Source organism: Dendrobates tinctorius, unplaced genomic scaffold (genome assembly GCF_039654945.1).
Source record: "Dendrobates tinctorius isolate UK_male_01 unplaced genomic scaffold, ASM3965494v1 ptg000008l, whole genome shotgun sequence".
Taxonomy (NCBI): Eukaryota; Metazoa; Chordata; class Amphibia; order Anura; family Dendrobatidae; genus Dendrobates; species Dendrobates tinctorius.
The window spans coordinates 9116315-9125247 of NW_027361676.1; positions in this window are offsets into that span (position 1 = coordinate 9116315).

The window sequence follows — 8933 nt, forward strand, 5'->3', positions numbered from 1 at the left end:
CCAAATCCTGACTGATGACAACCTATTCTTGCAAAACCAAAGAAAAGACAATGTGTGCACATACCCTAATGAAAATAAATAAGTAAAAAAGCAAGTGCATTAAATAATTAACATAGGGTATTTAGTAAACTCTGTTTTTTGATCAAAAAAAGCATAAAGCTGTCCCACCGCGACAAGGTATACCCAATTGTGACAGTAACTTCACTTTCTAATGTCAAAACCAACCAAGTGTGAACAGTGGCAGAGAATCACCAGGTCCCAACCGGATGCCCAGCTTTGGAAGGACTATATATGAACTGCCTTGCTCAGTGAAAAGGGGGCCACACCTTATTTGCACTGAATACAAAAATGCTGAAGAAAACAAACAAAACTGAGCCGAAGTATGACTTGAAAACATGCATGATGTAAAGGCATGTTCACACTGGCCATAGAAACAAGCAAAACCAAAGAAAAGCCAATGTGTGCATATACCCTAATGGAAATAAATAAGTAAAAAAGCAAGTGCATTAAATAATTAACATAGGGTAGGTGGACAGGTGCCAAGTCCTGCTGGAGAATGAAATTTCCATCTCCATCACTGTGTCAAGTCACTCATGACCAATAGACAACACCAGAAGCGTCCTATCTGGGCCAAGGAGAAAAATAATTGGACTGTTGCTCAGTGGTCCAAGGTGTTGTTTTCAGATGAAAATAAATTTTGCATTTCATATGGAAATCAAGGTCCCAGAGTCTCGAGGAAGAGTGGAGAGACACACAATCCAAGCTTCGTGAGGCCTATTGTGAAGTTTTCAAAAACAGTGATAGTTTGGGGAGCCATGTCACCTGCCGGTGTAGGTCCACTGATTTTTATTAACCCCTTAATGACCAAGCCATTTTGTAGGTTAAAGACCAGGCCTTAATTTTGAAATCAGCCCACTGTCAGTTTATGTGCTTATAACTCTGGAACGCTTCAACAGATCCCGCTGATTCTGACATTGTTTTTTCATGACATACTGTACTTCATGCTAGTGGTAACATTTCTTCGATATGACTTGAGTTTATTTATGAAAAAATGGAAATATGGCGAAAATTTTTAAAATTTTGCAATTTTCAAACTTTTAATTTTTATGCCCTTAAATCAGAGAGATATGTCACAAAAATAGTTAATAAATAACATTTCCCACATGTCTACTTTACATCAGCACAATTTTGGAACCAAAATTTTTTTTGTTAGGAAGTTACTATTTTTTTAAATATTTTTTTTTACATATTTTTAAAAAAAATGTGTTTTTTTTTTACCTTGTCCCTTCATGGGACTTTCACTTTCGGTATAATACATTACAATGCTCCAGCATTGTAATGCATTATACTTATGCTGAAAGATGCTGACACCATGCTGTGAGCATGGTCTCACCAGCTTTCTGTAGGTAAATGACCCGGAGGTTGCCATGACACCTCCGGATCATCATAGCACAGGTCGGGCCCCGTGATTACATCGCGGGGACACCGACCTGAGGCAGAGGGAGCCCCCTACCCTCTGCCTCCCCCTCTGAACACTGAGATCGCACTCGATCGCAGCAGTGAGGGGGTTAACAGCCAAGGGCAGGGGGGTCGCCGCGCCTACCTGTCATTGCAGAAGTTCAGCCACTGCAGTGCTGAGCTGCTGCACTGATCGGACAGGAGATGCTCAAATTTCAGCCTCTCCTGATCGACCGCTGCTGTGTTTGGTCTCTCAGATTGACCGACCAATCACAGTGCTGTTGGTCCATGCCCCCCTTGCTGTGCCTCTCAGCTGTCATAGACAGCTGTTGGCACTGAACTGAAACTGCGTGTTTACACGCAGTGACAGTTCAAAGGCAGGACGTGCACAGTCCGTCCTGGTGCGGGAAGTTACATCCTGCCATGATGGACTGTGCACGTCCATAGACATTAAGGGGTTAAGACCAAAGTCAGTGCAGCCGTCTACCAGGAAATTTTAGAGCACTGCATCCTTCCCTCTGCTGACAAGCTTTTTGGAGATGAAAATTTCATTCTCCAGCAGGACTTGGCACCTGTCCACACTGACAAAAGTACCAATACTTGGTTTAAAAACAACATTATCACTGTGCTTGATTGGCCAGCAAACTCGCCTGACCCAAGAGGAAGATTAGAGACACCAGAGCCAACAATGCAGATGAGCGGAAGGATACTATCAAAGGAACCTGGGCTTCCATAACACCTCAGCAGTGTCACAGGCTGATCGTCTCCACCCCGACCAAGTATTCAGTGCATTTACTGAACATACATTTCACTAGGCCAACATTTCGGATTTTAAAATCATTTTTCAAGCTGGTGTTAAAAAGTATTCTAATTTACTGAGATAATGACTTTTGGGTTTTCATTGGCTGTACCATAGTCATCAACATTAACAGAATAAACATTTGAAATAGATCACTCTTTTTGTAATGGCTCTATATAATATGAGTTTCACTTTTTGTATTGAAGAACTGAAATAAACTTTTTGATGATATTCTAATTTTGTGACAAGCACCTGTATTTCACATAAAATAATTAATAAATAGCATTTCCCACATGTCTACTTTACATCAGCACAATTTTGGAACCAACTTTTTTTGTTAGGAAGTTATAAGGGTTAAAAGCTGACCAGCGATCTTTCATTTTTCTTACAAAATTTACAAATCATTTTTTAGGGACCACGTCACATTTGAAGTCACTTTGAGGGGTCTATATGACAAAAAATACCCAAAAGTGACACCATTCTAAAAACTGCATCCCTCAAGGTGCTCAAAACCACATTCAAAAAGTTTATTAACCCTTTAGGTGCTTCACGGAAGTTTTTGGAATGTGGAAAAAAAATGAACGTTTAACTTTTTTTCACCAAAAATGTAATTCAGATCCAAATTCTTCATTTTGGCAAGGGTAACAGGAAAAAAATGAACCCCAAAATGTGTTCTGTAATTTCTTCTTAGCATGCCAATACGCCATATGGGATGAAAACCACTGTCTGAGTGCATGGCAGAGCTCGAAAAGGAAGGAGCGCCATTTGACTTTTTGAATGCAAAATTTGCTGGAACAATTGGCATGCGCCATGTCGTGTTTGGAAAGCTTCTGATGTGCAGAAACAGTGACAATCCCCCACAAGTAGCACCATTTTGGAAACAAAACCCCTCGGGGAACTGATCTAGATGTGTCGTGAGCACATTGAACCATCAGGTGGTTCACAGAAGTTTTTAATGTTGAGCCGTGAAAATAAAAAAAAAAATCACATTTTTCCCACAAATGTTTTTAGCCCCAAATGTTACATTTTCATAAAGGTAACAGGAGGATTTACACCATACAATTTGTTGTGCAATTTCTCCTTAGTGCGCTGATACCCCATATGAATGAGAAATCTACTGTTTGGGCGCACGGCAGGGCTTGGAAGAAAAGGAGCATCATTTGACTATTTGAATGATAAATTTTCCTGGAATCATTAGCAGACGTCATGTCCCGTTTGGAGAGTCCCTGATGTGCCTAAACAGTGGAAACACCCCATAACTGACACCATTTTGGAAACTAGACCCCTCAATGAATGTATTTAGATGTGTGTTGAGCACCTTGAAGCCCCAGGTGCTTCACAGAAGGTTATAACGTTGAGCTGTGAAAATGAAAAAAAAAATCACTTTTTCCGTACAAAAATGTTATTTTGGCCCCAAATTTTGCATTTTCGTAACAATAAAATTTGTTGTGCAATTTCTTCTGAGTACACCGATATCGCTTATGTTGGGGAATACTATTTCTAAGGCACAGTGCAAAGCTCAGAAGGGAAGAGGCACAATATTGGAGTCCAGATTTTGCTGGAATCGTTGAAGGTGCTATGTCACATTGGAAGAGCCCCTGAGTGCCAGACCAACAGAAACCCCCTAAATGTGAACTCAATTTACAAAGAACACTCCCCAATAAATTCATGCAGTGATCCTATTAACACATGTGCCTCACAGAATTTTATACCATTGAGCGGTGAAGAAAGAATAAATTACATTTTTAAAAATAAAATGTTGTTTTAACACTAAGTTGTAATTTTTCTAAGGGCTAATAGGAAATTTTTTTACAACAAACTGAGGTCCATTTTTTCCTGAGTACACCAATACCCTACATGTAATCGGGAAATATTTTTCAGGCACAGTGCCAAGCTCAGAAGGCAAGGAGCGCCAGAGTTTTACCCTTATGGTTTGCAAATGTCATAACACAATGGGAGAGCCCATGAGGTGCCAGAACAGCAGAACCCCCCATAAGTCACACCATTTTACAAACTACACCTCTTAATGAATTCATCTAGGGGTTCAGTGATCATATTGACACCACAGGTGTGTCAGAATTTTATACCATTGGACTGTGAAGAAAATAAAAAATTTTCTTATTTATTTAATTAAAATAAATGTTGTTTTAGCCCCAGATTTTACATTTTCATACAATAAGTGGGTAAAAATGGCACAATAATTTGTCCCACAATTTCTACTGAACATGGCAATACCCCATTTGTGGCTGTACAGTATTATGGAGAGACTGGGGAGGGACGGAGAGCTATTGACCTCCTGGAGTGCAGATTTTCATAGAATATTTTGCAGAGCCGATAATTGCTAGAAGAGCAAAATCACCCCTTAAGTGACTCCATTATGGAAATTATACCCCTTTGAGAATTTATCTACAGTTGACTTCATGGGTATTTTCCAGAAGCAAGCAGCAATAAATGTTGCCGAGTGAAAATGGCAAACTGCCATTGTAGTGATCAGTACGCTGTAGTGACCAGTACGTTGCAGTCACCAGTACATTATGTCCAGCCTGTGCTTCTGGAGACATGCACCCGTAAGTTAGACGGGCTCTCATTGCTTCAGAAATGCCAAACATGTGTACATTGTATGTGGTTTAAGTACACTGTGGGGCTCAGAAGGGAGGGGCATTTGGATTTGGGAGTGGAGAATATGCTGAATTGCTTTTGGAGGGTGAGGAGCCATTTCATTTTTCCAGAGACTTTGTAATACCAGTAATGTGGAAGCACCCTATATTTCTGTTAACAGATGACAGACCTGAGTGGGGACTTACTTTTTTTGTGGATTCAGTTGAACCTATTATTGGGAACATTTTATATAACGCTTAAGATCACATTTATCCGGCGCTGTATGATGAGCACTTACTTTGGGGTTTCCATCTAAATCTCTGAGTGACGTGTGTCATGATCCAGGACGAGGTTTCGCTTTGGCCCGTCCTGGTCAGACTGGGGGTTAATTGTTCTGCCTCTCTCTGGCAGAGGGCGGCTATTTAATGCTCACTGGACCTAGGTCCGGTGTCAGTTATACTCCTGCCCTCGGCTGAGTTAGTTGACCTCTTGTATATGTGTGTCTTGTGCCTGATAACTTGTTGCTTGTTTGGTTGTGATCCGGTTCTGTCCCTGTTACGAGTTCTGCCTGCCCCCCTTGTACCGCACTGCTCTCTCGTGTATGACTCTCTGCTTGTGACTCGACTGCTCTCTGCTCGTCTCTTTGGTACCGCGCCGCCCTCTTGTGTATGACCTTTGGCTTTGTCTGACCCCCATCTGTTTATCCCTCCTGCACCTCGTTTGCCCATACTGTGTATGACCTCCGTTTTTCCAGACTCTGAGTTTTCTACCTTCTCTGAAAGCAGGATGCTAAGTTCCGCCCCCTTGCAGTCACGTGACCATAGGTCCTGTGCCAGCTTGCTAACCTTCAGCGTTCAGTTCCTGTGCATCTGTACTTTCCGGCTGTTCTTGTCCCCAGGGGTCCCTACAGTGCGGGTGAGTCCTTGCTCAGCGGAGGCTGTACGCCGGCGCTGTCAGGATCCTGATAACGTGATTCAGATGAAACCCCTGAGGGATCCATTCACTGTAATGATGCAGTAGATTTAAGACGGAGTCACACTAGAGAGAAATACGGATGAGAGGTGCAAAAGCAACGCATTGCACTCGGACCAATGTTTCTCTATGGGGCAGCTCCCATCAGCCGTATATTTCTCGGCTGTATTTTATGAGCTGAGAAAATCGCAGCATGCTGTGATTGTCAGCGTATTCCTCTAAAAATAAAGAATGGAAAGAATAGATATAGACACATAGAATACAAATATATATAATTGAGACACACATATATATATTTACATTTCATAGAGTTCTGCATAGCAGAATAGCCGCTAAATCAATTGTCGGCTTCTGTAAAATCATTACAAAACCCGACATGAAATGACACATGGTTTACATACAGTAAACCATTTCATTTCATTTAGTTTTTTATATGTCTTTGACCAATAATTAGATTAGGGTAAGTGTGTAAAATTTGGGACATGTAGGTGTTAAATTAAGTGGTTAATTCGTTGAAAAAATTGCATGGGCTCCCGCAGTAATTTCTCCACCAGAGAGGGAAAGCCAGTGATTGAGGGCAGATATTAATAGCCTAGAGTGGGACTATTGTTTTTGGCCCCCCTGGCTAAAAAAAATCTGCCCCCAGCCACCCCAGAAATGGCACATCTATAAAATGCGTCTTTTCTGGCACTTAGCCTCTCTATTCCCATTGCCCTGTAGTGGTGGCTAATTGGTTAATAATGAGTTAATGTCACCTTGCTATTGAAAGGTGACAATAAGCCAGATTAATAATGGAGAGGTGTCAATAAGACACCTATCCATTATTAACCCTAGAATAGTAAAAGATTAAAAAAAAGCACACAGACATTAGTTAAAAATTCTTTTAATGAAATAAAAACACCAAGTTTTTGACCAAATTTATTCATCTGCTAATCCACAAAAAGGCATGGATCTGAAAAAAAAATAAAATAGAAAAACAACAATATACATACCTCTCCACTGTTCAGTCAGGTACCCTGATGCAATCCATCAGAAGGGGTTAACTAGTTTACAACGTGGACCGGTGCTAATGCGACCAGCCCCGCTGTAAACTACTGCATCAGCGGTAGTCAGTGAGGCTGCACAGAGTCCCCTGGCTGACCTGAGGTGAACTGATGAGCGTGGAAAAAAGTTCAGAAACTTTCCCACGCTTATTAGTTCATCTACGGTCAGCCGGGGAGGCTGCGCAGAGATGTATTAATTCTTTCGGCAGTGGTTTATAGCTGGGCCGGTCGCATTAGCACCGGTCCCCATTGTACACTAGTTAACCCCTTCTGATGGATTGCAGCGGGGGACATTACTGAACAGTGGAGAGGTATGTATGTTGTTGTTTTTTTATTTTATTTTTGCCGACAGCACTTTTATACAATTCTAAAAAGATGGACACTGCTGGATCACAGGTCAGATGACATCCACAGTGCCTCCATTTGCCTAATTATAGGGAGTCTTCCACCGAGGGTTCCATCTGAATCACGTATTTCAGAGATTTACACGGAAGCCCCAGTGCATGTGCTCAGCGCAGAGCGCAGGATAAATGTGAGCCGAGCCTTGCTGCGATCTTTGGGAGGCAGACTGAAAAAACCTCCAGCAGGTGAAGAATTGGTTTTATTTATTTTTTACGCCGTTCCTCATGCGGTTTAGGTGATTAGACGACTTTATTTTACGGGTCGGTGAGATTACAGCGATACCAGATTTATATCGGCTTTTTATGGTTGGCTGCTCACACACTAAAATACACTTTTTATTGCAAAAACTAGTTTTTTGCATTACCATATTTTGAAAGCTATAATTTTTCCATATTTTGGCCCACAGAGCCATGTGAGGGCTTGTGTTTTTGCGGGACGAGTTGACATTGTTTATTGGTACCATTTTCTGACACATGACATTTTTTGATCGCTTTCGATTTCGATTTTTGTGAGGCAGAATGAATAAAAACCAGCAACTCAGGGGGGTTTGTGTCATTCTGCATGTGGTAAAATTGATAAGACAGTTTTATTCTTTGGGTCATTGCTTGCTATTACAGCGATACCTCAATGTTTTGTCACTTTTACACAATGAAAACTATTTTATAGAATAAATAATTATTTTTGCATTGCTTTATTCTGAGAGTTATAACTTTTTTATTTTTCTGCTGATGGAGCTGTATGGCAGTTTGTTTTTCTGCGGACCAGATGACGTTTTTAGCGGTACCAGGTATATTGATATCTTTCTTTTTGATGGCGTTATATTCCACTTTTTGTTCAGCGGTATGATGACAAAGCAGTGTTTTTTGTTTTGTTTTTAATTTATTTTTATGGTGTTCACTAAAGAGGTTAACTAGTGAGACTGTTTTATAGGTCAAAAACTATACGAAATGTGTGCTTTTTTCATACAAAGATCTATTTATTGGTACAATATCTTTTTATTTTTTTATTATTATTTTGATTTTCTATAAATTATTAGATTTATTTAAAAACTTTTTTTCCATTTTTTAACTTTTTTACTTTGTCTTACTATGGGACTATCATTTTTTGCAGGCTGATCGCTTATATAGCATGGGGATGCAATAGCCAGTCCAGTCCCTTCTTAAATTTTAGTAGTGAATCACTCATTACAACATCATATGGCAGAGAGTTCCATAGTCTCACTGCTCTTACAGTAAAGAATCCGCGTCTGTGAGTATGCTTAAACCTTCTTTCCTCCAGACGTAGAGGATGCCCCCTTGTCCCCGTCACAGGTCTAAGAGTAAAAAGATCATTAGAAAGGTCTTTGTATTGTCCCCACATATATTTATACATTGTAATAAGATCACCCCTAAGCCTTCGATTCTCCAAACTAAATAACCCCAAGTGTAATAACCTGTCTTGGTATTGCAGACCCCCTAGTTCCCTAATAACCTTGGTCGCTCTTCTCTGCACCCGCTCCAGTTCAGCTATGTCTTTCTTATACACCGGAGACCAGAACTGTACACAGTATTCTAAGTGTGGTCGCACTAGTGACTTATATAGAGGTAAAATTATGTTCTCCTCATGAGCATCTATGCCTCTTTTAATGCATCCCATTATTTTATTTGCCTTTGCAGCAGCTG